Below are 26,065 nucleotides of genomic sequence, written 5' to 3' on the forward strand. Positions count from 1 at the left end.
GGAAAGCTGTGCCTGCACAGGGGATCTCAGCAGCCAGCTGGAATATTTATTTGTAAATGAATGCCCTCCCTCAAGTTGGCTCCCATGCAGTGGGGTGTTTCTTTTTTCCAAGAGGTTCCTGCTATTTACCCAACTTTCCAGCTGGGCTTCTCCACGGCACAAAGCAGCAGGACCTGCCTGAGTTTGTACAGTGAGTCAACAGCTCAGCAGGGGATTAGAGCCCACAATCCTGCTGGCATCACTGCCTTGGCTCGAACCACTGGACCATGCAGCCTCATTTTGTTCCTGGTACTCTCTGCTGGTATGTGGTTTGTCAGGGAAAAAGCCTCAGTGTGGCTAATAAAGGAGACACTTTCTAAAGCATTAAAACAAAGCCCGCCTCATTCCAGCACTCCAGCTCAGCTGTGGTGCTGAGTGGTCAGGCTCCTGTGGGACTGGGAACTGCAGGTTTCCCTGGGGCTGCAGGGGAGGAAGCTGAGGAGCAGCACCCAGAGGCAGCTGGTACAGAGCCCTGGCACCCACTGCTGCCAGACAGGTGACCATGTGCTGACACCCTGTGACTGCCTGGCTGCAGAAGACCAGCAGAGGCAGCCAGGTTGGAGCTTCCCTGCTGGGAAGGGTCCCCTGGCCTTCCTCACACCACTGGAGGCCTTTTCTGTCCCTCACACTAGGAGAGTCACCGAGGGCAGCTGTGCCACCAGGTAAGGGAGCAAAGCCAGGCCCTGCAGGGCAGTCAGGGCACGAGGTGCTGTTGGGAGTCCTGCACAGTGCACATGAGCAGAGGGCACTGGGTACTGAGCTGGGAGCCACCACAGGCTCTGGGAATGGGGAAACCAGACCCGTTGCTGGGCTGGCTCCTTCACTGCTCAGAGTCCGCCAGACAGGGGGGCAGAGAGGGCTGAGTGTGTGGCCTCCCTGCTCATGTCTGTGAGAGCCAACCTCATACTCAGGGGTTACACTGAGAGAAGAGTGGCCACTGCATCCCTGCCGTGCATCCAGCGAATCCCTCTGCAACCAGTGCATCCCTGTGCCTCCAACTGCACCCCTGCTGTGCATCCAAGTGTGTCCATGCATCCCATGCTATGGGTGCACCCATATTTCGGACAGCAATAGCCTCCCCTTTCCCTCTGCATATCCTGGGGGGACTGCTTGCCCTGACACCCCCAAAATGCGCAAGTCTAGTCAGCTGCTGATGTGGAGATCTCCCAGGCCCGGCTCAAGGGTGTGCCCCCAAATGCCGCGGGCGGACAGCCCGGGATGCTCCACGAAGGGCCGGGCACCCCTGGGAGCTGCAGGACCCGCCGCGTGTCCGGCGAGGGGTGACATGGGAGGCTCAGCAGGGATGCGGCCCTTCGGGGAGGAGACTGAAAGTACCGGGTGCCTCCGCGGGACCCCGCCCGCGGCCGGGGGGCGTCACGCGGGACGTGCGTGCGGACACCCGCGGGGACCCTCGGTGCCCCGGGGACTGCGGGAACCCCGGCGCAACCCCGCAATCCCCGCAGTCCCCGCAGCCCGGCGCGGCCCGGGGGCGGCTCCAGCGGCGGGGGCGGTGCGGGGCCGTGCGGGTGGTGCCGGCCCGCCCCTCCGCAGCGCCGCACCGCGCCCGGCCCGCCCCGCGCTGCGCCGCGCCCGCCGCACGGCGGGGCAGGAGCGGGCACGGACGGGCGGCACGGGCAGCGCGGGCAGCGGCAGCGGCCGCGCCCGGCACACGGCGGCGGAACGGAGCCGAGCCGAGAGGGCAGAGCCCAGGTGAGCGGCCGGGGCGGTGCGGGGGTGCGTGGCCGGGCAGCCCCAGGTGCTGCGAGGGAGAGGCGGGTAGGGCTGCAGCCCCGCCGCCGGGAAAGCTGCCCCGAGCCGGGCCTTCCCGTGGCGGCAGCGGCGCATCCCCCTCCCCGTCCTGCCGGGATGCTGCGGGCGGGGCGCAGGCCGGGTCCCCGCGGGGCCCCGGCGGGCGCTTCCAGTTCCGAGGAGCGCAGCGGAGCGCGGGGAGGCGGCAGCTCTAGCCGCGTCCTGCGGGCGGGATGAGGCAACCTCCGGCATCCCTAGCCCCGGGGATCCGTAGCCCCGAGCTGCGGCACACATTGAACTGCCGGGCTGTGATTTGAGGGAGACGATTTACATTAGAGGGAGAATGTGGAGAGAGCCAGGAACAACTTGGAATGGGTCCTCGCATATTTCTGTGGTTATTTTTGGAGTACCGTCATATGGCAGGAGGTGGGCTCTGGAGGTATCCTTGAGCTCAGCATTTTCTCCATAGGCTGGTTACCCGGGAGATTGTACTAGAGGACCTGCGTGGCCCTTTCCCCATCAGTACTTTCTGTATTTCCCATCACTGTTTCTCTGGCTGTTTCTGGTTATTGTTCCCTCTGGCGTCCACAGGCCTCAGCCTCTCTCGGTGGGGACCCTCCTTTGGGCAGACAATGGTCTGGGTGTGCTGGCTGGGCAGTCTCAGTGTGCTGCAGGCGATGGCAAAGCTGTGTTTCATTCAGCTGTGGATGGTGTGAGGTGACTCCTGATCAGCCCCTTCTCCATTGCTGTGGATGAGGTGTGGCTTCTCCAGCATCCCCAGAGAGACCAGCCCATGCATCGTCTCCTTCCTGCACTTAGCTGGCACTTTCTCTCCAGCTTTCTCATGCTGCACTTGTCCAAAGGGATTTTTGCTCCAGAAAAACTCGGGGTGTGGGAAGCAGGTTGTTACTCTGTTCCTTGTGGGTCTCCACATCCATGGAAGGGCTGTGACTGTGTCAGACCCCTTGGACCGCGGCTGGAGAGAGGCTCTGGTGGCCTTCAGCTGCATGTCCTTGTTGCCATCGGTCAAGTTCAGACCTGAGGGAAGGCTGCCTGGCCTTGGGTGGTGGTCCTTGCAAGAAGGGAATTAAGTACTCTTTAATGATGTTGGTTTAGAGTCTGGCTGGGCAGGCACAGAGTCCATCCAGGGCTCCCCAGGGTGCTCAGAGCTGTGCTTTCCATGAGGACCTGTCTGTGCTGCCTGCAGGGATGCAGAGCATGTTCTGGAAGCTGTGGCAGGTCCAGAGCTCCCCTCCTTACCCAGAGATGGCCTCTGTGTTTTGAGTCAAGGACCAGGGTGCAGCTGCCTCCCCTGGGCTTTGAGCCCCTCTGGGAAGGGGGATTCCCATCTCCTCTCCTCCTCCCACCATCCCTGTGCCTTGAGGATTGTTTTCCTCAATGCAGCCATTCCCAGCAGTGCCCTGGGCAGGGCTGTGGGGTGCAGAGCATGTGTTTGGCTACCTTTGGTGGCAGGGGATGGGTTCTTACCCTGCTGCTTTGGCTGCTTGTGGATGTCATGCCTAGAACTGCCTAGAATTTTTGATTTTTATCAATTTTTGAGATGTGAGCATTCTCCATAACTCTTAGGGGAGATGTTTTGGTCAGGAGAAAGCATCTAGAAAGGGTTTTTGAAGTCCAGTATGAGATTTCTGAGCTAAAGGTGTGAGTGTTCCTGGTGTGCAGAAGGGGAAGGTTTTGGTGCCTTCCCTGTGCAGTGGAGACACAGTGTGCTGGGCCTCCTTCCCTGGGCTGCTGCCATGGCTGCCATCACCACCCCAACCTTCCAGGGTAAGTGTCTCCTGGTGTGTGATGTCTTTGGGGCCAGGAGAGGTGGCTGGCTCAGCTGAAGAAGTCACTGCAGCATAGAACGGGGAAAGTCTTAAAAATTAATTCTGTTCCCCCAGGCAGCTGAGCTCCCTGTTAAGCTCTGGGTGATGACCTTGGTCCTGGTGAGGAGCTGGATCCCTCATTGATTTACGGAATTACATTAAGGCTTTCTGCTGGCAGCACTGAGCCCTCGTCCCGCAGGGGTTTCCGGCGTCACTCTGGGCATCCTGCCTGCCTTCTCCTCACTCCAGCACTGCTGGGGACTTCTGCTTTCCTACAGGAGGCTTCCAGACACACACAGACTGGTCAGGTGCCTGACTAATTCTGTCCCTAACAGAAGAAATCTTTCCCATATCTAATTAGGGTTTCTAAATTAGGAAGCTGCTGAGAATGACCTGCCGGTCAAAGGGCAGGGGGTGGGCTTGGCTCTTCCCGGCCTCACTCCAAGCTTCCTGCTCAGACTCATAGACATCACTGGAGTGTCCTTTGCCTTAATTCTCTTTGGCTGTGCACTTGGGCCATTTCCCTGCTGCCTTGGGCACGATGCTCCGGCACCGAGTGACAGCTGGGACGCCAATGGGGGAGCGCGTGTGCGCGAGGAAATGGGCTCAGTACGGGCTTGGCTCCGCACAGAGCGGCGTGGGCGGCTGCAAGGCCTGGGTGTAGTAGACTTTCATGTGGTGCCTGTCACTTGGACGTCTGAGCTGAGCCTGAAGCTCCCTCTGCCAAAGGACAAACATGAAACAGTGACGGTCCCTGAGTGCTGGGAGCTCCTGTGCAGGGAAACCTGTGCAGCCACAACTACCTGACTCTCGCACGGCACCTAAAAATGTGCTGGCGCTGGGGCTGTGACAGCGCTGGCTCCGGGGCTCATTGTTCTCATTAGAGCAGTCGGTGGCTCTGAGTCAGCAGGTTTGGGTTTGTCACAGCCTGTGCAGGTCTGTGGTGCTGGCCCTGACCCTGCTGCAAGGGGAAGTGGGGTTTGAGCCTGGACTCAAGGGCACCGTTAGCTTGTGCTGTCCCTTGAGCCTGGAAGGAGTTGTCTGTGTGAGCTGGAGGACAGCCTCCCTTGGGGACCCCTTCCAGCCCCTGCCCTGTGCCATTCAGGGCTATAGAGCTGAGCAGCACTGCTGCTCGCCAGGCTTCGTGGTCCGGTCCTTCATCATCCTCTAGTCTGGATTACAGGAGGTGAAAAGCGTGGTGGGAGGAGACTGTCTTTGATGGGACATGTTGCAAAGTTTCCCTGCGGCTGCAGATCCAGCCTTCCTCTTCTTCCAGGCCTTGGGTGGAAGCCTGTGGGTTGTCCAGGACCTAAGTGTGTCTTCAAGTGAAGAGGAGGAAATCTGGGAAGCCACATTTTCCAGTGCAGAAGCAGTGGCTGCTTCCTGCAGCAGCTCTCCTGTCCACACAGCGTGTCCCTGGTACAAAGCAGGGTGCTGGGCCCAGGCCCCGTGGATGTCCCTTGTCTTGGATGACAGCTGCTCCCTCTGCCCTGCCTTGCTCCAAGGGGATGAACTGTTTGGGAATGCATGGAGCCATAGAATCCTGGGTTTGGGTTGGCAGGGACCTTAAAGTTCATCTCATTCCAACCCCACTGCCGTGGGCAGGGACACCTTCCACTATCCTGGGTTGGTCCAAGCCCCATCCAACCTGGCCTTGGACACTTCCAGCCACAGCTTCTCTGGGCAGCCTATGCCAGGGCCTTCCCACCCTCACAGGGAGGGATTTCTCCCTAATATCCAATCCTAAGAAGAGCTGTTGGACTAAAGTTTGGTACCACTGGGACAGAAGTCAAGGTTTGCTTTCCTTGCACTGGGGCAGGGAGTGGTGGGACTGCATGGAATGGGACAGACATCCCAGAGCCCTGGATGGGTGATTTGCTACAAACTCTCATCTCTGCTTGTCCCAGTACACAGCTGAGGGGGCGGGGCTCTGGATGCAGCTCAGAGTTGTCAATGTCCTGACTGGTATGTGCACACCCCTGAGCCCACTCATGCACCCTCCCCAGGAAAGGAGCAGAAGACAGAGCCTTAAAATCTGAATGATAAATCTCTAGAAGAGGATTTTCTTTCCATCTCCTGCTGGTGGTCTGTGTCTTGCCCTCTGCAGGGCCCTCCTGGCTTCCTGGAGGCTCAGCAGTGCCCAGGCTGGGTCTGCCTCACACAGGAGCTGCTCAGCACCCCGGGCTGGTGGGATCACAGTGCCAGGGGGACGCTGGGCTGACCCTATTGTGCTCAGAATATGAGACAAATGAGGCTGAAGCTGCAGATCTGTGACTGCCAGCAGGTCAGCAGTTTCACTTGGACACTTGGCCTCTTTGTGGCAGCAAAATGTGGCCACAGGTTGGGATCTGCTCCATCCCCCTTTCAGAGCCCAGCCTGCTCCTCACCAGCTGTGACTGGACCCTGGGACCACCTGGCTGGGTGTTGCTGTCCCCAAGCCCTCCTGGGATCCTTGGCAAGGAGCTGGCGCTGGGGTGGGAAGCAGGAGCAGGTGCTGCGCCAGTGTAAAGTGCATCCTGCGTCTGAGGCGATGCTGAATGGGGATTCACAGCCCAGCCCTGCTGCCAGGTTCCTCCCACCGGCTCCTTCCTCCCTCTGCTCCTACTAACCCACTGCCGGGGCCCCTCGCTGCCTGGCAGCAGCGGAGATGTCTGCTGGTATCCTTCCCCGAGCATCAGATGGAGAGGAAAACACAGGGTGGAGTCAGCTCTCGCACAAAGGAAATGTTGAGGTATCATTTCTGCCTTCAGTGCGTTTTTTAGGTGGCTAGGGAGAGATTAAACAGGATCTTAACACATTCACAGCCCCCTTCCCACCTCATTTTCCTGTGAATCTGTTGCTGTCATGGTATCTTTCGGATGATATTTTTAGCTTTGTCTTTTCCTTTTTTTTTTTTTTTTTTTTTCCTCCTCTCCTCGTATCAGGCTTTTGAAGGGAAGCACGTTTCTACGGGAGAACAGAATGAACCATTTCACGAGACATTTTGTAATGGGCAGAAGGGCCGGGAAATCTGATTGTGTGTTTGAAATGACACATTCCCCTTTGTAATCAGCTAATCAGCCTGGCTGGGGAGAGTGCCAGCAGCCAGGCATCCTGGCCCAGCCGGAGGTGGGGGATGGACCAGCCCCTCACATCCTCCTCAACCCGACCATCCCCAGGTGGCCACATGTGAAGGGCTTGGGGATCCTGCAGGTTTTTCTCTCAATGATCCCGTGGGAAGCTGCTGTGTGCATGAGGGAGGCAGCTGGGTGCTATAATGAGGTTCACTCTGGGTCTGGCAGTGTCAGTGCTGGCAGAAGCCCTGTGGAGTGCAGCAGGTCGTGGCACTGACAAAGCTTTGGAGCTCTGGTGAGGCTGAGAGAGATGTGGCAAAGGGCTTCAGGTGGGAGAGGGGTGGTAGGACAGCTGAGGGTGCTCCTCACTGTGGGAAGGTGCCATTTTTGACTAGGATACAGACTAATGTTACATGGTGATGATGAACTTCGGCAGGGGAAAATTCCAGCCCGAATTCTCAGCAGTATTTCCCTTTAGGATGTTTATTTAAGTCCTGATAGATGAAGGTCCTGTGGAGTGAACTGGCCAGAACAAGAGAAGCCTCCTGTGAGGGCTGATCTGGCTTGGGTCTGCACATCCCTACGTGGGGCAGGAGCTATTACCTCTGCAAATTCCCTGGGGCTGTTCTTCAGGGAACCAAGGAATGCTTCCTGCTGGTAGGGCATGGTGGTCATGGTAGCATAACATCTCTGGAAGTGTCCAAGGCCAGGCTGGATGGGACTTGGAGCATCCTGGTCTAGTGGAAGGTGTCCCTGCCCATGGCAGGGGGTGGAATGAGTTGGTTTTTGACGTCCCTTCCAAACCATTCTGGGATTCTATGGGATGAGTAAATTTCTGCTTGTCACCTTGGTCTAAGACCCAGGTGTAAGACCCATCTGTAAGAAATGCAGCTGATGTGGGGTGACCAAGGGAATGGCCACAGGATGTAGAGGAGGTGCATCTGCCCATGCTGTGTGGAGACAGGGTCACTCTCAGCCCTCCTGGCCACCTTCACGCTGCTGACGGAGCTTTGGAGCTCAGTCCCACCCCGGGCAGGCATGGGAAGGCTATGGTGGTGTGGTCCATGGGCTCCTCTGTGTCTCCTGGGCTCCACTCCCAGTGCTCCCCCTGCCCTGTGTGTGCTCCTGCTCTCCTGGAGGGGACACTATGAGTCCTTGTCCCTTGGTTGGAGCCATCAGCAGGTTTGCAAGGTGCTGGTTTAAATCTGAGTGAGTCGGAGCAGCAGGGCTCCTTTTCCTGAGCCTTTCATCTGTGTGCCACCGTGTCCCAGCGCCTGTCCCCAGGCAGCATCACGCCAACCTGTCAGGGCCAGGCTGGCTGGTTGTGATGATGAGGTGGTGACAATGTGGGTCACTGTGGGATGTTTGTGAGCCTGGGGCAGTGTCTGAGATCTGTCCACACCAGCCTGGCGCCAGCAGAGCCGCGTGGCGGGAGGTCAGGGCACAGTCTGCTGTGGATTCCTCCTCTGAGGAGCTGCTGGCTGTGGGCAGGAGCGAGCAGGGTTGGGGGAGGCCTCACTCCCACTGCCACTTCATTAATATGATCCTAATTGATGCAGTGTCTCTCATCCCAAAATGGCCATGGCTCAGAGCCTGCTCAGTAGCCCCGGTGGCCTCACACAGGGCAGGAGGGACAGTCTGGGGCTCACAGAGGGTGCAGGGGCTTTGTTTGGCAGTGCCAGCACAGACAGGCTAGAGAGTGCCAAGTGCCACTGCTCTGCCCGTGGTGGCTGCATCCTCCATCCTCCCTCACACAGGAACAGGCTGCAGCCCTGGCTGCCGGGGCCACTGGTTCCATATTCCTCCTTTGGGGTCTGTGGAAAGCTGGCTGCTCTTGCACCTGCCTGCCCATCTCTGCCGGGCATCTATCAACCCCCCTTGAGCTGGGATGAAGGAAATCTGAGCACACAAACCTGGAAACAGTGTGGAGTACCCACAGAAATCATTTGGCTCAGCAGAGAATGAGCAGGGCCATGGAAGCTGCGCCAAAGCAGGGAGAGAATCCCACAGATCCCTTGTGTGACCTGTGTCTGTTGCTGGAGTCCAGCCCACGGATCAGCTCAGCCTGTTGCGGCACCCCTGTGACCTGCTGGACAGACAGAGCCCTTCTCATAGCTCTCTTGGTCTGCTCTGGCTTCTGAGCCTCTGAGCAGGGGCATCTCTGTGAGCAGAGGAGGCAGGTGGACGAGAGGGAGGTTTGTCTGGGCTCTGTGATGGAGTGGTGTGGGCACACAGGTACTGGCATGGGGACAGAAGCCCCAACACACCGGTGGCATCCCTGAGTCTGGACAGTCACACTGGGACACACATCCAGCTCCAGTACTCAGGCCCTGTTACAGTGGCCCTGGGTCCCTGTGGGTGCCACCAGCAATGGAGCTGGGCACAGGAGTGCCCTGTGTGGCCACCCAGCCCTGCTCCCCACAGCCTAGGACAGGTGAGCCAGTAAAACCACATGGCTGGGAAGGAATCTGTGCCTGCTGGGCAGGGGTGTACAGGAGTGCACCCAGAGCCAGCACATGGTGACACATGGTGACATCCTGCCCGTGCTTCCCCAGGGTGACAGACACATGAAAGGGCCATGCAGGAGGCGGCTGCAACACACACCCCCTCCTCTTCACCTTATCTCTCATGCAGATCACCTCCTCAGAGGTGAGGTTCTTTCCTTGGAGGCATTGAAGCTCACAGCCTTGGTGCATCAGGTTTTGTGGCTCGGTCCAGAAGAGAAGTGGAGCAGCTTTTGTGCCTCCTGGGAAAGCTGCTGTGGGTTGGTGTTGCTCAGGGCAGGCTGTGGCTGCACACAGCTGATGTTTGCTTGTGGAGTGTGAAAGGATTTTGCTGAATCCATGAGAGTGATGGGATCTTTGCATAGGCCTGCTTTGCCTCTGCCTGGGGGGAGGCTGGGCCTTGCCTGCCCAAGGATGTGTGAAAATTAACCCTTGGAGAAGTGGGAGATATCCCTGCTGTGCCACACCGTGCTTCCTCCTCCGTGACACTGTAGTGCCACTGGGCAGATTCTCCTCCCTCCTTAGGCGCAGTTGTCGTGTAAAAAGAGGCTCTGAAAATGCTGTTGCAGGCTAGGGCTGTCCCTGCTCACTGCTGGTTTTCCTCCGGCCATGCTGGAGCTGGCATGGCTGGGGGAGTGGGGCTGCTCTGGGGTCCCGCACCACTGCCCTGCTCTGGGCCCGCAGCCAAAGCCCTGCCCGCCAGATGCTGCCCTCGAGCCTCAGGCCTGGGTGACAAAGGAGTGGCACAGATAGACTGAAAGGAGACCTCGGGCCATGCCCAGGGGATCCGGTGGCACTCAGAGGTGTGTGGGCTCTGCGGAGCTGCCGTAGTAAATATTTGCTGTTCTCCAGGAAGGAGCAGGGCTGCTGCACATCAGGAGAGCAAAACGACTTCTAAAGCAATCCACAGCTCCCATTTCCAGCAGGGGGATTTGTATGGAATCCAAACATAACGCTGGAGCCGGGCAGGCACCCTCTGGTGACAGCTGTAGCCGTCCTTCCGAGCGCTTGCCATCATCTCCGGGAAGAATTTTTCCCTTCTTTTTAACCAAATCTGATTTCTTCTTTGCAGGTTGTAAATCGTGCCCAAGCCGAGCACTGAGAGCAGCCCCTGGAAGCAGCGTGAGTTTATCCTGAAAGCTTTTGTTCTCCTTTCCACATCCCACATGAGGTTGAGTGGGTTTTGCAGCACAGAAAAGGTTGCTCAGCACGGAGAGGTGCTGCAGGGAGAGGTTTGACTGCCAGGAATTCCTGGGAATCTGGCCTGCTCCCACCAAAACACTCAGCTGCTGGGCTTGGGCTTGTTGTGGCTTTCTTTGTATTGGGATTGCTTCCTGCTTTAGCTGGGACTGGGGCAGCAGCCCCTTTGCCAGCAGCAAGGCTCCCACCGTGCCTGAATCCCTGTCCCCTGATGGAACAGGTTCAGGGTGTCCTGCTCAGCATGGGGTTTCCCCACTCTGGGTTTCTGTGGTCTCTTGTGTGGGGGGGGATTTGAGGAAGGCAGTGTGTTTGCAAACCAGCTGTGGTGTTTTGCTGGCTGTGGATCCCTGCCCAGGGCTCAGGTCCCTGTGCTCATGGGGCTAGGCGCAGCTGGCCTGAGGTGCATCCCAGGAAGGCTGGCACGGCTGGGCAGCTGGGAGCAGGGCACAGGAGAGGTCTGAGCTGCAGAATTCAATTGCTGTGACGCTTGAAAGAGTCGAGGGCTTGTGGTCCAGGCCTTTTCAGGAACCCCAGGGTCGCTCCAGCTGGTTGGGTTGCTCCATTCCAGAGTCACATTGCACAGCACAGTGACATCCATGTGAAACCAGATGTGAGCTGCTTCCAGGGGCCAGTGAGGGCTGGGGGTGGCTGTGGTGACAAGGTCTGGCTTCTGCTTTGGCTCTCTGACCTGAGGTGAGCCTAGGCAGAGCTGCAACATGACCCCCACCCTGGGCTGAGGTGGGAGGATGATGTCTTTATCTGAAAATTGGGATGAGGAGCTCCATAGCTGCACTGTGCTGTCCTGGCTCTTTCCCAAGTGACAGAAGTGTGTGGCAGTGTGCACCACAGGGCTCAGACCCTGCTCACCTCAGGGTTTGGCTCCTGCCTACACAAGGCAATGAGTGCAGGTTCTTCATCCAGAGGTTCCACACCCAGAGGGTGCTGGGCACTTCCCAGGCTTCCCAGAGAATGGTCAGAGCCCCAAGGCTGCCAAAGCTCCAGGAACCTTTGGAAAACACTCCCAGGAATAGGGTGGGATTACTGGTGAGTCTTTTGCAAGGCCAAGGGTTGGATTGAGTGATCCTTGTGTGTTCCTTCCTGCTCAGGATATTCCATGACTGTGGGTGTGGATGTGGGCAGGGGATCTGAGACCCTGCTGAGGGCCCTCATGGGCTCCTTGGGGCTAGAGCTGGCTCTGGCTGGCAGCAGGGCAGGTCTGCATGTTTTATGAGCAGTTTCTCATCAGCTCTCCTCCTCCAGGCACTTTACAAGATGCCAACTCCACCCGTTCCCAGGGGTGCAGGTCTGTAGGGAGAGCCAGGAGGGTGGCAGGGATTCCTGTCCTGCCTTCCTGTGCTCAGGAGTTTGGGAGCAGAGTGACCAGGCTGGAGTAGGTTGAGGCAGAGCTGCAGGCCCAAGGTCAGTGGTGGATTTCATGTGCTCCTGCATGGCCTCAGGGTGCCCTGGGCTCTGTACCTGGGAGGCTGGGGACCCACCAGGAGTGTTCTGCTCCTGGGCAATGCCACCGGGAGCTCTGCCCCTGGATGGGGTGCCAATCCCTGTAGGGGTCCCCCATGCTGGGGTGGCATGAGGAGCAGCAGGACATGTGCCCTCCCCATGGTGACCCCTGGTGCCCAGCCAGCCCCTTGCCCTTGCTGGTGGCTTTGATGGCCCAGGTGCAGCTGGGGGCCCTGGCCCAGGTCTGGGTGTCTTTAGTTTCACAATTCCCCCTCATTTCCTGTGGGTGCTGAGACTCGGGGCAGCTGCAGCAGAGCTGCTTTGTGTCCCTGCACTCTGGGCAAGCTCAGCCTGTGCCTGTCCCCTGCAGGTGCCAGCTCCTCCACAGGTATGGGCAAGCATATTCTTGCCAGCACAGCCTGGGGCAGCTGGCCCAGCTGCTGCTGTGTGCCCAGGGGGTGTCTCCCTGCTTCAGGAAGGGTTGGTGACACTTAGGTCGAGGCACAAGGATTGTGCTGGCAATGAGCTTCTCCTGTCTCCGGATTTCAGCAGCTCCCTCACAGCTGGTGCTGGATCCCACCTCCTGGGCAGGGCTCCTGGCTGCTGGGGTTGGGTGGGAGCTGATTTTGTAGGAGCTTGCTCAAAGGACATTGTCATTCATCAGTTGGCCTGATGGTCACTGTAGGTTCTTTCCAACTGAACTACCCTATCCTCCTCAGAGTGTTGCACAAGGTGTCACCATTACCTTGGGGAAAATGACACTTTGTCACCACTTTAGACCCTAACAGGACCCTTGTGGGGCTGCAGATGATGATGGTGGGGAGAGTGCTTGTTTCTTCCTTTGGATGGAAGGAGAAGGTGGGAGAAGGCAGGGCTGAGCCTGTGCCAGGACTGGGCTCCTTTTGGTGGTTTCCCTTACTCTGGGTACAGTTCACCTCCTGGAGCTCCTTCTCCTCTTCCAGCCCTCTGCTTCCTGGGGTGTCTGGCCCTGTGTTCTTGCCCAGGGAGCAGCTGATCTCCCTTTACTGCCACATCCCAGCACAAGGCAGCTGAACCTGTGGTCTCTGCCTTCCTCTGCAGGCAAGAAGAAGGATGGGAGCAGTTTTCTGCCAGTCGCTGACAGGGAAAGATCATTCCCTGGTGAGGGGTGTTGCCCAAGGGCTGCAGCACCCCTGTCTGCTCCTGGAGTGCAGCCCAGGTGCCTTGCTGATGCTCCACGGTGGGCAGTGGCATCTGAGCTGGTTCCCAGGGTGTTGGCTGCTGCCATCACAGCCTTTGGTTCAGCCTCCCTCCCCTGCTGCCCCAGAACATTCTGGGGCTCTGGTGCCATCCCTGTGTTGGAGCAGGAGGGGAGGGATGGCTGCAGTGCTGGTGGTTCTGGTCCCTGCCTGGGCTGACTTGGCTGTGGCAGCTTTGGGACTGTCACCCTCCCATCCCAAAAAGCACAGGAGGGTCAGCAGGGCAGGACCAGCTCCCGCAGAGCCCTGGGACTGTTGGGATGTGTCACTGGGGGGGTTTGGTCCCATAGCTCTGCTCACTGGCAGTTCTTCATGCCTGCAAAGCTCAGGTGAGCATGGAGCACCTGCTGAGGTGTCCCCTCAACATCCTGGGCAGAATTAGGTCCCTATAAGAGGAATTGGCCCAGGGCACTGCACAGATCCCCTTTGGCCTGAGAAAAGCTGTTGGGATGTTTTACAAAGTAGCTGGGGGGATGAGGCTGTTCTGTGCTCCCTGCCTTCCACCCCTCGCTGCAGCAGGACCCTGGCACAGCCAGTGGGACCTGGCAGTGCTGCCTGTGGGTACCAGGGCAGTCTCTTGCCTGTCCCTGCCCTGCCCCGGGGCTGCTGCTGCACTTTACTCTTGATTTGGAGCCCATCCTGGCTGCAAGACATGCCTTGGTCAACGAGCCTTGCTCTGTGCCATCCCAGCTGCTTGGGCTGAGCAAACAGGTTTGTGGTATGTGGCAATGTAGGCCCTGAAGGCTAGGGGAGCTGCCAGCTCCCTCAAAATCTTGGGAAAGGCTGGCTGCTGGCCAAACCCTTGCTTGCCTTGGCTGAGCCTTTAACCTCTTGTGCATCACAGCACTCAGGAGCTGGGCTTCCCCTTGCTGGGTCATGGCAGGGCAGGCTGGGGTGCCCACCCATGTCTGATCCCTGTGCCTGGCTGTTGGAGCCTCCTTTGCCCAGAGCCCCGCTGGGATCCTGCCTCTCCTTTGCCATGCAGGGCTGGGGCCCCTCCTTTGGCTCCATGGCAGCTCAGGCAGCAGGAGCTGGGGCTTTCCTGGGAAGATGCAGCTTTGCTGCTTTGAGGGCCCTGTGCTCACCCAAGCTCTCAGCAGGTGATGGAGAGCTCTGTTCCTGTCTGATGTCCCACCCTCCCCACTCCTCCTGGCCAAGGGTTTGCAGGGTTGGGCTGGGCTCCTGCCTTGCTGCACTGGGGATCCCTGTGAAGAGGAAGAGCTGTCTGCTCTCAGATCCCTGTGGAGGAGGATTTGCCACCTGGGATTGGTGTTTCAACAGCTTTTCTGGCATAGCAGAGCCCAAGAGATGTGGAGCTGTGGGCAGCATCTGAGCAGGTCCAGTGTGGGCTGGGGGTCTGCAGGACTTGCTCCCAGGAGAACAGCAGAGGCTGGACTGTGTTCAGGAGAGCACTTGCCCTGGTGCAGGCATGCTCTTGGGCATCATCTTCCAACAGCACCTCTCTGGTTTCTTCCATCCCATTTTCCACAGCCTTTGCTGTTCTTTCCTTTATTATGCCCCGCCCCCCCCCCACCTCCGTGCAGCAGGCAGGACACTTGGTGGAGCATTAGAGGAAGCTCTGCACTGTGGGGGAAGCTTTCAGAGCCTCAGGGCACTGGACTTGCTGGATGGAGTGGGAGGTTGGGTCTCGTTGCCACTGGTGTCACCTGTCCAGCTGCCATGTGCATGCTGGCACTTAAGGCACCCAGTGCTGAGACAACATTGTCACTCCACCTGCTCCACAGGTCCCACCCTCCTCCAGCCAAAATCCCAGTGAGGCCAGAACAGCCCCTCGTGTGGGGGAAGCTGGGCTGGGCAGGAGTGCTGCAATTCCCAGCCCTCACTGCCAGGTTGTGCTTCATGATGGATTTTGGATGGGAAGCTGGAGCTGGATGAATTTGGGAGGATGAGGGAAGGAGAGGGCTGCCCTAATCCTACTCTGGATTCAGCTCGGCTTTTGTGCACAAGCCTGCTCAGCTGCAAGGGAGAAGGTACCTGGGTTGCCGGGGAGACAGAGCCGTGGGATGTGGCAGATGCTGCGGCCCCGGGAAGGATTGTGTCACCCTTTGCTGCCACCAGGGGCAGTCCCTGACTGGATTGTGTCCCACCCTTTGCTGCCACCAGGGACAGCCCCAGGGACAGTCTCTGAGGCTGTTGAGGGGACACAGTGCTGAGCCATGTGTGTGCCAAGAGGCCTTGGTGCTGTGAGCACCCTCCTCAGTGGCTCCTGGTGGCTGTGGCTGCCCTGGATGGTGCCCTGAGGTCAGGGCAGGCTGGGTGGCTGTGGGTGCTCCTGGCATGGAGCGGGGCCCACGCTTCAGAGGCATCTCCAGGTGTGTCCCTTGTGCCAGCCCCAGCAGGGTGATGCTGTCTGAGGGGGCAGGTGGCCTTGCCACCACTCAGCTTATTCCCCTGGTGACCAAGATGGGCTGCCCCAACTCTTGAGAAGTCCAGACTTCTCTCCTCTTCTAGAAGGGACCGGTCACAGCACACCCTTAGGTCCCCAAGGGGTGACAGGGACTGGTGAGCAGAGGCACATGGTACTCTGCCAGCCCAGCCTGAGTGGGACACAGGGCTCAGTCTGGGGTGGACCTGGCTGAGCTGGAGCCACCTCTGGCTTTGTGTTCCTGGTCCTGCCTGAAGCTTTCCCAGTTTAGCTGGCAGGGCAGGAGCTGTGCCAGCCTCTGCCCAGGGCTGGTGCCTGGTTCAGGACCTCCTGGACATAAATTGCTATGCTGAGATTTGCTGTGGTGGGGCCAGACCAGCTGTGACAGTGAGGTCCCTGCTCCCAGTGTAGGGTTCTGGGTACCTGGGTTGGGACCCTCCTCTCAGAGCAGGAGGTTCTGGTGGTTCTCTCAGGCTCTGCCCCCCTCGGGCTCTGCCCTTGGGTGTGGTGGGGAGGCTTTACTCAGGTTTGCTTTTTGTTTCCCCTTTATTTATTTATTTATTATTATGTTTTCAAGCTTTTCCTGCAGCCTTTCCTTCTCTTGTCATTTAATTGTCCAAGTTCTCTGAATACTTGTCACCTGCCTGGGGGTAGAATTTGAGACACATCAAAGGTAGCTGAGCTTCTGCAGGTGCCAAATGAACATCCTCTGGGAGCTGAGGAGAGATTAAACAGCAAGGAAAAACAACTGCTGTGCAAGGTTCGTCCAGGAGGTAAAATGGAAGGGCTGGGGAAGAGCGAGGGAAAAGCAGCAATATTTGCTTTCCAGAAAATGTCGCCCCGTGCCTGGGAGGGGGTGGTGTGGGGTTGTCTCTATGTGGTGAGGCCTTGGAGGGAGCTGGATAGGGGAGCAGAGGCTGGAGCAGCTCAGCAGGAGCCAAGGGGCTCCGTGGTGGATCCCAGAGCTGCCTCTGGAATGGTTTGTACAGCTGTTGTGGGGATTTGGGCTGTGCCCTGCTGAGATGACTCAGCTCCCTGCCCCCCTGCTGCTGTCTGGAGTGCAGGAGGAGCGGGGCAGGGATTGGTGACAGGGTTCCCATGAAGTGTCAGAGCTGGTGGCACACCTGGGCTGGGTCCCCAGGCTGGGAGGGCACCCGTGGGCAGGAGGGTCCGGGAGGGGAGCGGAGCCGTGCCTGCCCTGTGGGCTCAGGGTGCTGCTGCCTGCACAGGCTGAGTCACACCCAACTGGCAGCTCAGCAGGGCAAGAAAGGAGTTTTCAGCTTTGTCTTTGGGAGTGATACAAAGCAAATGGAATAAATCCCAAGCAGTGGCATTTGTGGTGTCAGGCCTGGATCAAGGCAGTGCTTGGAGAGGTGTCAGCACCTCGGTCTGTCTTGGAAGCCACTGCCAGCTACACCTCACAGGCCTTGGCAGAGCAGCCTTTTGACCTCCTGGGGGCTGCCGTGGCCCTAGTGGGGCCAGTGACCAGCCCCCTAGCCTTGGTGAGCCTGCATTCAGGGAAGAAAGCAATTTGGGGATGTTTATTTTGGTTTAAAACCCTTATAATAGGGTTTTAAACAGGCATTTTGTTGCAAAAAAAAAAAAAAAAAAAATCTCTGTACCATATCTTAAAAAAAAACAAGACCAAAGCAAAAATAACCCACATAAGATATTCTCCTCCACTTCCCTGAAAAATCTTAGGGTTTGATGCTGCTGGTGGGTCAGCCACTGTGTGATGCTGTGCCCCAGCACCTGGCACATCCATATGCCAGCAGGGATGGATGCCCTGGCTGAGAGGTGGGGGGAGCCAGGGACTTTGGGGGAGCAGCCAAGTGCAGCTCTACGGGTCCTTTGTTGCCCAGGGTGCAGTGCCAGGGTGCAAAGGGGCAGTGCCAAGGTGGGAAGCTCATGGAAGACTCCATGTGCTGGTGGGTGCATTGATTTCCTGCAGCACTGGTGATCAGTCAGATTTTTGGGTGCCAGCTCAAAAGGAAAGCTTGGGTTTACTCTCTATCTTTGACCTGTGAGAGGTTAGAGTCTGTTAAAAACACCAATGCTGGAAATAGTGTAAGGAAGGCCCCAGAGATCTGTTTCCCAGCTGTGGTTTTCCATGGTTAATACAGCAGTTTCCCACACCTCTTTCCAGCCAGGTAATCTGTCTTCCCTTGGAAGGAAGATGAACAGCAGCATAAATTGCAAAATTTATGGGCCCAAAAAGACATTTGCAAGAGCAATTCACTTCCTTGAGCTCCTGCCTGTTTCACTTTCAGATCTGCTGCTCTTCTCCTATGAACTTGTAGCATTTTCTCCCATGCAAATGAATTTTGAGGTGTTTGGAAGGATGTTGGCCTCTGTTGGCTGAGGATGTTCAGCCTGGAGAAGCCTTAGAGAAGCCTTAGAGTCCTTTCCAGTGCCTAAAGAGGCTCCAGAAGAGCTGGAGAAGGACCTGGGACAAGGGATGGAGGGACAGAACACAGGGAATGGCTTCCCACTGCCAGGCAGGGTTAGATGGGATATAGGGGGGGAACTGTACCCTGTGAGGGTGGTGAGGCCCTGGCACAGGTGCCCAGAGAAGCTGTGGCTGCTTCTGGCAGTGTCCAAGGCATGCCTGGATGGGGTTTGGAGCAGCTTGGGATAGTGGAAGGTGTCCCTGCCCATGGCAGAGGTGGAACAGGATGAGCTTTAAGATCCCTTCCAACCCAAACCTTTCTGGGATCCCAGTCAGTTGGACTGGCTCTTGAGATGGACTCAGATGTGACGAAAGTGTTTCCATGTGTCCTTTTCCTTCCCTACATAAAATTTATCAGTTTCTGGAGGCAGCAGCTGGATCTGGGGTGGGAGGGTCTCATCTGGAAGTGCTGCTCCCTTTCCTGGAGGCCTTTGGGTGAGGTGGGGCTGAGCTGTGCAGCTCAGAGTGCAGAGGATCACATCCCAGTGGAGCCATCCCGGGGCTGCAGCGGGAAGGGGGATGTTGGCGGGCACCAGGGGTGGTTCCTGGGTGGTTCCCGGGCTCTCCTCTGCCGCGGGCTCTGCAGCAGGGCTGGGGCTGCCGGCGGGGCCGCGGCTCCTGCGGGATGGCGGTCGCTAAGCAACCGGCAGAGGTGGAGCTTCCCGGGTACCATTCCCAGCTCATCTCTGCCTGCATCCCTGCCTGCCTGCCTGCTCTGGCATTCCCACATCCTCCCAGGAGCTCGGTGGGAGCTCCTGCTGCCCACATCACCCTGTCCTGGGGCACAAGAGCACCCCAGGATGTTCCTGGGCATCACCAAACGTTGATTTGGGGTTTCTCTGCCCAAGATCACCCAAACCCTTCCCTGGAGAAGGAAGGTGACTTGAAGCTCTGTTGATCCTTTTGCTTGGGATTCCCACCTCAGCACTACTTCCCTGCCTGGCTCTGGGAAGCAGGGCCAAAAGAGGAGAGCCCCAAGACTCCGGCACCCTGAGACCCTGCAGTCCTCTGGCTGGGCTGAGGGCTGGGGGTGTGGGGGAGCTGGCTGTGGAATGCTGCAGGAGCAGCTCTCCCCTCTGGCACAATTGTGCCCAGGGAGCCTGGGTGCCTTGCGTCCTCCTTAGGTTGTGGCTGTTTTGTGGCAGGGACACTCAGGTTGGCACAGGAGGGCTGGGTGTCCCTGCCTGGGTACATTGTGGCCTTGGCTCCTGTTTCTTTGTGCCCTTCCCAAGGCCAGGTGTTTGGCTCAGGTGACATCCTGCAGGTGGGAAGGAGCCTTCCCTGTCTGCCTGGAGGATGTTCTGGGGGTGGCTTTAGCCCTTCAGTGCCTCCCTAGGGCTGGTTCATCACATGCCATGACACTAGAGGATGTTGTGTGCTGAGTGCTGAGCACCTGCTTTCTCCCCAGCCTTCTCCTGTCCAGCCAGAGCTCCTTGCTGGACTTTGCTGGAAGAGCTGAAATCCCAGCTGTGCCATCAGATCATAAATTTCCCCTTACTCCACTCCTGGTGCATTCCCCACTCTGCTGACTGTGCAAGCCATGCCTGTTGAAAGGTCGGTATTCCCCTGGAAGAAGCACATTCCTGTCTTTATGGGGCTGCCTGGAGTGCTGGAGGGGACAAGCTAGGCAGCTTTTGGCTGTGCATGAAGCCGCGGCAGACCTCCAGACCCCTGGGCTCTTCCCCTTGGCGCAGTGGGCAGGGATCAGGCAGTGGGGTGGGTTTGGCTGTGCAGGCACAGGGAATGCCTGGTTTGCTGTGGATCCTGCCACGAGGATCTGTCCTGGATGTACCCACTGCTCCCAGTGCCACACTCATGGGATCCTGTGCTCTGGGCTGAGTTTTGGGATCCCTGTGAGCCTGCAGGCTGGTGTGGCTGTGCGGGCAGGAAGGTGCTATCCCCAGTCAGGCAGGGGACAGGTGAGCAGCGGGGATGGCTCTCAGGGAGCCGAGGCTCTGCCTGGGAGCAGAGATGGTTTTTCACTACTGATGACAGAGAGAAACTTCTGCTTGTGCTGATGAGTGTCTGTCCTAGGGAGAGAGTGAAGGAATTGGGCTGGCACTGGAGAGCTCTGGAGTAGCATCATCCCCGTGTCACCTCCACGGGCTGTGGGATTGTGGAGCTGCTGAACAGGTGCAGCCAAGGCCCTGGCATGCCTGAGGGCATCAGTGGGGCCTGGCTTTTGGAGGTGAGATGGGAGGGGCCCGAGGGTGCCAAGGAAAGCAGGAAAGTCCCCAGAGCACTGGCAGGCAGGACATGGTCTGCCCCGAGGACGGTGCTATGACACGAGGGCTCAGTGGGGACACATGATGCCTGTGGCGGGGCTGCTGGTCTCATCCTGCTCTGGTGGGAGAAACCAGGGAGGACTGAGGGTTGCACAGTCTGTTGGGTCTTCCCTCCCAGCTCTGTGGTGTTTGGGCCTCATTTCCATCTGGAGAGGCATTGGGTGCTTGCAGGGCCTGACTCAGGGCTCTCCTGCCCTCCAGCTGGGGCATCTTCATTTGAGCATTAATGAGGTTGTGGAAGGTGTTTCTTGGCTTCTGAGGGGACACAGCAACTCATTCCTGGTCTTATTTACTCAGCTGGGAGGTGTCACTCAAAAGGGTAGGAGTGAAACCTTGTTTAAGTGGCCCCAAATTTCCCATGTCTGGCAAAAGGACCATGTCCTGCCCTGCGAGAGGGAGCAGGGAGGACACTGCCTTTGCATCCTGGAGGGCTCGGAGGAGGAGGAGAATGAGGCGCCTCAGCCCCATCCCCCTGGGATGCAGCAGAGGCCATGCTCCTCTTCCCTGGTTTTCCTGGTGCCAGAAGGGTTGGGGCCAGAGCTGGCTGGAAGGAGGGTTTGGTCTCTTGGGATGGGCTCTGCCCTGGCAGCTCTCGGCACTGGCAGCTGTCATGGTGAGCTGCCATTGCTGTCTGAATCCAGCCTGGTTCGCAGGATGACTCCCTGTCAATTCAGTGGCTTCTTTTTCCCCTCCTAACTTTCTCATGATTCATTTCTGACATGTGGCACGATGCCTCTGGAGCTGCAGGGATGCTGATCTCGACTTCCAGGGTGTAGTTTTGCAGAATAAGCTCAAGCTGCTCTATTATTATGTGGGGAGGTCACTGCCTGTCCCCTGCAGGCCACGATGCCAAGGGAGGATGGAGGATGATGTGGAGGGGAGGACCTGTACTCCCTGTCAGCAGGGTCAGATGTCTCCGTGCTGCCTGGCTCAGCCATGATGAGTGAGCAGATGTTTGGGCTCCTGGCAACTGCTGACATCATGTAAATCCATAATTGCCCAAACACACATTCAACACGTGTCAATTAAGGCTGGGCTGGCTGCAGGACAGCAGGGAGGTGGGAGAGCCCCGCGCCACAGGTTCCTTTCGGGTGCTGGATCCTGAAGCTTGTGGAGGTGTCACACAGGATCGCTGCCCTCATGTGAGTGTGTTCCCGTGAGATCATCCCACCCTTACTGCCTTTGCTCTCCTGTTTTTCCCCACTTGACCCAATTCTTCACTTGGCAGCTCCAGCCTGGCTGTCACACTCTGTGTCAGTGACAAGCCGCTGTCTGCTCTGTCTGCTTCAGTGGTGCCTCAGCCTGGGCTTGGCTCCTTTTCCCTGGCTCAGCATCCCTGGGGAACTCCAGGTCAGGTCAGTGGAGCTGAGCACACCAGCTCCACAGCCCGAGCTCACCAGGCTGGCTTGGGGCAGGACAGCACCCACCTGTCTGGACAAAGGTGTCTGAAGTCACCACCAAAGCCCTACAGGGCCTGTCCCCAGGAAGGGACTGGTCCAGCCAGCCTGGAGGAGCCCTTCCTGCCCTCCCTGGTCAGGCAGGCTTTGGGCTGGACCTGCCATCTGTGCCAGAGGGACAGGAGTGGACGTGTCCCAGTGGTTTCCCTGGGAGCAGCCTGCCGTGGTCAGTCCATGGTGATTTCCTCCACCAGCAGGTTCACACCTCTTAGCTCTTCCCTTTCTGAACTGCAGAATCATTCAGTTTGGAAAAGACCTCCAAGATCATCGACTCCAACCTGTGACTGATCACCACTTTGTCAACTAAACTGTAGCACTGAGTGCCACATCCAGTCATTACTTGGTCACCTTTAGGGATGGGGATTCCACCACCTGCCTGGGCAGCCCCTTCTAATGCCTGGCAACCCTTTCAATGAAGAAATTTTCCAAAATATCCAATCTGAAACTCTGCTGGTGCAACTTGAGGCCATTTCCTCCCATCCTGTCCCTTGTTCCCTAAGAGCAGAGCCCAATTTCCTCCCAGCTGTCCCCTCCTGTCAGGGATTTCTGCAGAGCCAGAAGGTCCCCCCTGAGCCTCCTTTTCTCCAGGTTGAGCCCCTTTCCCAGCTCCCTCAGCTGCTCTTGGTGCTCCAGCCCCTTCCCCAGCTCCGTTTCTTTCTCTGGACATGCTCCAGCCCCTCAGGGCCTCTCCTGTGAAGGGTCCAGAACTGGACACAGCACTTGAGATGAGGAGCTGGTGCTTCCTGGTGCTGTGCTGCCATGGGGTGGGACAACTGAGGTCAGGTTGGCAGGACAAGGTGACAGAGCTCACCTGGGCTGGTGTGAAACCTCCTCCCAGGCTGAAGACCAAGGCATCTGAGGTGAAGGGGGAATGCTCACGCTGCCCTTCATGTTCCCAGTGTGATGTTTTTGAGCTCAGTATCATCCTGCTGGGCAGGAGAACAACGTGCTCTCCTGGTCTGACATTGTTCCAAACACGCCTGGCCAAGGAGTGGGAGGGAGCAGGCATGGAGGGGACTGGGGGCAGTGTGGCCGTGACCCTGCAATGCATGTGGGGACAGAGATGGATGTGTGGGGTGAGGCTCAGGGGGAATGAAGGGACGATGCCTGCAGAGAGGCTGGGGTGAGGTGGGTGGTGGTGGCAGGGGAGGAGCAAAGCCTCTCCCAGCACCCCAGTGGCCGCCCGCTCCTGTGGAAATTGAGGTGCCCCAGGGCTGTGGTGCAAGGCCAGCAGGGAACTGCTTTACTGTAAATGGAGAACACCAGGAGACATGATTCTCTGGGAAAAGACTTGGAGACTAAAATACCCATCCGTGTGACTGACCTGAGGAACACTGAGGGAACAGTTGGACCTAAGGTCAGAACGTGGAGAGGGGGATTGAGAGAAGTGTAAGGGATGAGCAGTCAGAGGCAGTTTTGTATCAGGGGGAAAATTTCAGTGCTGTGATCACAAAGCTGTGCTATCCCAGCTAACAGGGACCTGCAGGATCCAGGCAGAGAGGAGGGAATCCCAAAGTCCATCCACAGGGTCTGTTCCCTTTGGGAGCAGCCAAGGCCCTGCAGGCAGGAGGAAGAACCCAATGTGTGGGGTTGGGCCCCAGCAGTGCTCGGTGCCCAGCTGCCTCTGCCCAAGTGGACAGGGAGGAGCTGCTGGGGCTGCAGGGACCTCCCTGGGCAGCTCTACAGGGCTCTGGAGACCTGCTGCTCTCCCAAAGTCTCCAGATCAGCCCTGGGAAGGACCAAGCCTGGAACCTGATGGACCTGACTAGGCATTTCCCACTTGGGGTGGTGTCAGGTCCTGCTGGTCGGACAGTGGCTGTAGAGGGCTCCTCTGACCCACCAGGGCCGTTGGCTTCTCTGTGCAGGACTGAGCTGTCACTGCCAATGGATCTCTGCAGGGCTGGTCCATGGGGGTGTCGCGGAGGCCTAGGGACAGTGGAGAGCTGCAGAGCTTCAAAGAGTGGAAAGGCAGAAGGAGCTTTGCCCTGGCTGCTCAAGACAGGGACAACAGCCCAGATCTGGAGGGAGAGAGGTTTGCTGAGATGGAGAACAGCTCTCTAAGCTGAGGAGGATAAAGCCCTCCAGGGCTCAGGTGGTGGTGCAGGAGAGGAGTTATGGAATCCCAGACTGGTTTGGGTTGGAAGGGGCCGTAAAGCTTATCTTGTCCCACCCTCTGCCGTGGGCAGGGACACTTCCCACTGTCCCAGGCTGCTCCAAGCCCTGTCCAGCCTGGCCTTGGACACTTCCAGGGGTGGGACAGCCACAGCTTCTCTGGGCAATGTGTGCCAGGGCCTCGCCACCTTCACAAGGAAAAAATTCTTCTTAACATCTGATCTAAATCTCTCTTACTTTAGTTTGGAATGGTTCCCTCTTGTCCTATCATTTTTTCTCCATGTAAAAAGTCTCTCTATTTTCAGTGCCCTTAGACACTGGAAGGGACTCCAAGGTCTCCGTGGAGCCTTCTCCTCTCCAGGTGAACACCCTCAGCTCTCCCAGCCTGGCTCCAGAGCAGAGGGGCTCCAGCCTGCCGAGCATCCCATGTCCCTGGGAAAGAAGCCTTATCCCCCTTTCCTCCCCACCAGGGGCTGTTCGAGGACCCGGGATGGATGGAAGCGCTCCCTGTGCTGAGCTGGGTGGGTTAAAGCCCCTCCCGAGGCATTGTGTCTCTCCGCAGTGGGGGCTGCGGAAGCCCAGAGGAGGCTGCGAGTCCGGGGCTCAGCATCAGCCACATCCGGAGCCTGGCTCACCTCTGTGAGTCAGCGCTCGGGGCCGGTGATTCACAGCGGGGCTGCGAGACAGCCACGGGCTGCTGCAGCGTGGGGATTAATGGGCTGCAAGGAGGGCAGCGCGGGAGGAGCCACAGGAGATGTTTTCCCTCATCTTATCAGCGTTTCCCGAGTTTGGCTGCCAGGTACAGCAGCTCTGAGCTGGGGAGATGTACTCTGCCTGCCAAGGGAGCTCCAGCACATCTGGCACAACTGTAAACCACAGTCACAGAATGGTTTGTGTTGGGGGACCTTAAAGCCCATCTCATTCTACCCCCTGCCATGAGCAAGGACACCTTCCACTATCCCAGGCTGCTCCAAGCCCTGTCCAAGCTAGCCTTGGGGACACTTCCAGGGATCCAGGGGCACCTACAGCTTCTCTGGGCAACCTGTGCTAGGGCCTCAGCACCCTCAAAAGGAAAAACTTCCTTCCAGTATCCCATCTAACCCTGCTCTCAGCCAGTGGGAAGCCACTTTCCCCTGTCCTCTCCCTCCAGACCCTTGTCCCAAATCCTTCTCCAGCTCTCCTGGAGCCCCTTCAGGTACTGGAAAGGGCTCTGTGCCAAGCTGAATCCTGATAGTGGGGGGTTTTTTGGTTGCATTTTGCAAGTCATTGAGGAGTTCTCAGTTTGGGTGTTTGTTGTGTCTGAGCACTTGGATGCCAAAGGATTCTCCTCAGCTTTGTGGGGACACAAATGCTGTTGCTGTAAATTTGTACAGAACTGAGGCTAGAGAAATGTTTTCTTAGCAGAGTAGAGTCAAAGCCAGGTAAGAATGGTTGTTCCAGGCTGAACTTCTTGCTATCCATCTCTGCCAAGGCTGCTATGGGCCAGCCCAAGGGGGATGTCTGGACATGGTCCTTCCCTGGATGCTATTCCTGGCTCCTGTTCAATCTCCTTTGACACCTTTTTAGTCCTTTTGTGTATCTGTGAGATGCTTCAGAGGATGGAAATTTCCAAGTTCCAGTTTCCCTGCAGCAGCTGGAACCCAGCTAAGCCACATGTGTGCTGTAGGATTGGGACAGAATTTCAAACCCTCAGGTTTAGGGGTGGGTGCTGTAGACAAGTCTGGAGACTTTGGTGCTTTGGGGTTTGTGCAGGAGGGGTCAGGGTGTGTTGGCTGTGTGGTAGTGACACTGCATTTATGTGGATAAACCACACATTATAAACACATCTTGAACTGCAGACAGACAGGGAAAGCAGCCTGGGCAGGGCTGATCACTACTCAAAGACAACCAGGAACCTCTAAAGGGTGTTAAGCAGGAGGGAATGGGAGTAAAGCCATTCCCCAGGATGGGATGTGGGCACTTCTCACATGCAGCAGCACTGGGGCTGAGGGATCCCAGATCCTGGGGGATGTGGGGAGCTGATGGGGGCTGGGAGGACATGGGGCTTGTGGAGGTGGGCATGGGGCAGCTCCACTCCTGCTTGTCCAGGCTTGCTGGCATGGCCTGTCCCCTCCCTGTCTCCTCCATGGAGGGTGGGGAGGGCTGGTAGCACCTGTCCTCTGTGCCCTTGAGGTTTACCCTACACAAGGAGCTGCTCTGGGGAAGTGGGGTGCTCAAATAGATACCTGCCAGGGTCCTGGATCTGGCCAGCACAGTTACGGGGGAGCTTTTCTTTTTTGGTTGCATTTTGCAAGTCATTGAGGGCT

General features: G+C 57.7%; 1 protein-coding gene across 6 annotated transcripts in view; it reads left to right on the plus strand.

Annotated features, from left to right (window-relative positions):
* Positions 1-666: 666 nt before the first annotated feature.
* EPB41L1 (erythrocyte membrane protein band 4.1 like 1) overlaps positions 667-26,065 on the plus strand; it is a 64,988-nt gene continuing 39,589 nt past the window's right edge. For 4 of the 6 annotated variants that reach the window (XM_083873293.1, XM_083873288.1, XM_083873292.1 and 1 more), the window contains exons 1-2: positions 1,693-1,749; positions 10,247-10,296. The gene's annotated coding sequence lies outside the window, so the exon portion shown is untranslated. Of the gene's footprint in view, positions 702-1,692; positions 1,750-10,246; positions 10,297-21,220; positions 21,333-26,065 lie in introns of those variants that run through there. The other 2 variants (XM_083873289.1, XM_083873290.1) reach the window with 2 other exon arrangements.

This window comes from Zosterops lateralis (genome assembly GCF_965231275.1).
Source record: "Zosterops lateralis genome assembly, chromosome: 16".
Taxonomy (NCBI): domain Eukaryota; kingdom Metazoa; phylum Chordata; class Aves; order Passeriformes; family Zosteropidae; genus Zosterops; species Zosterops lateralis.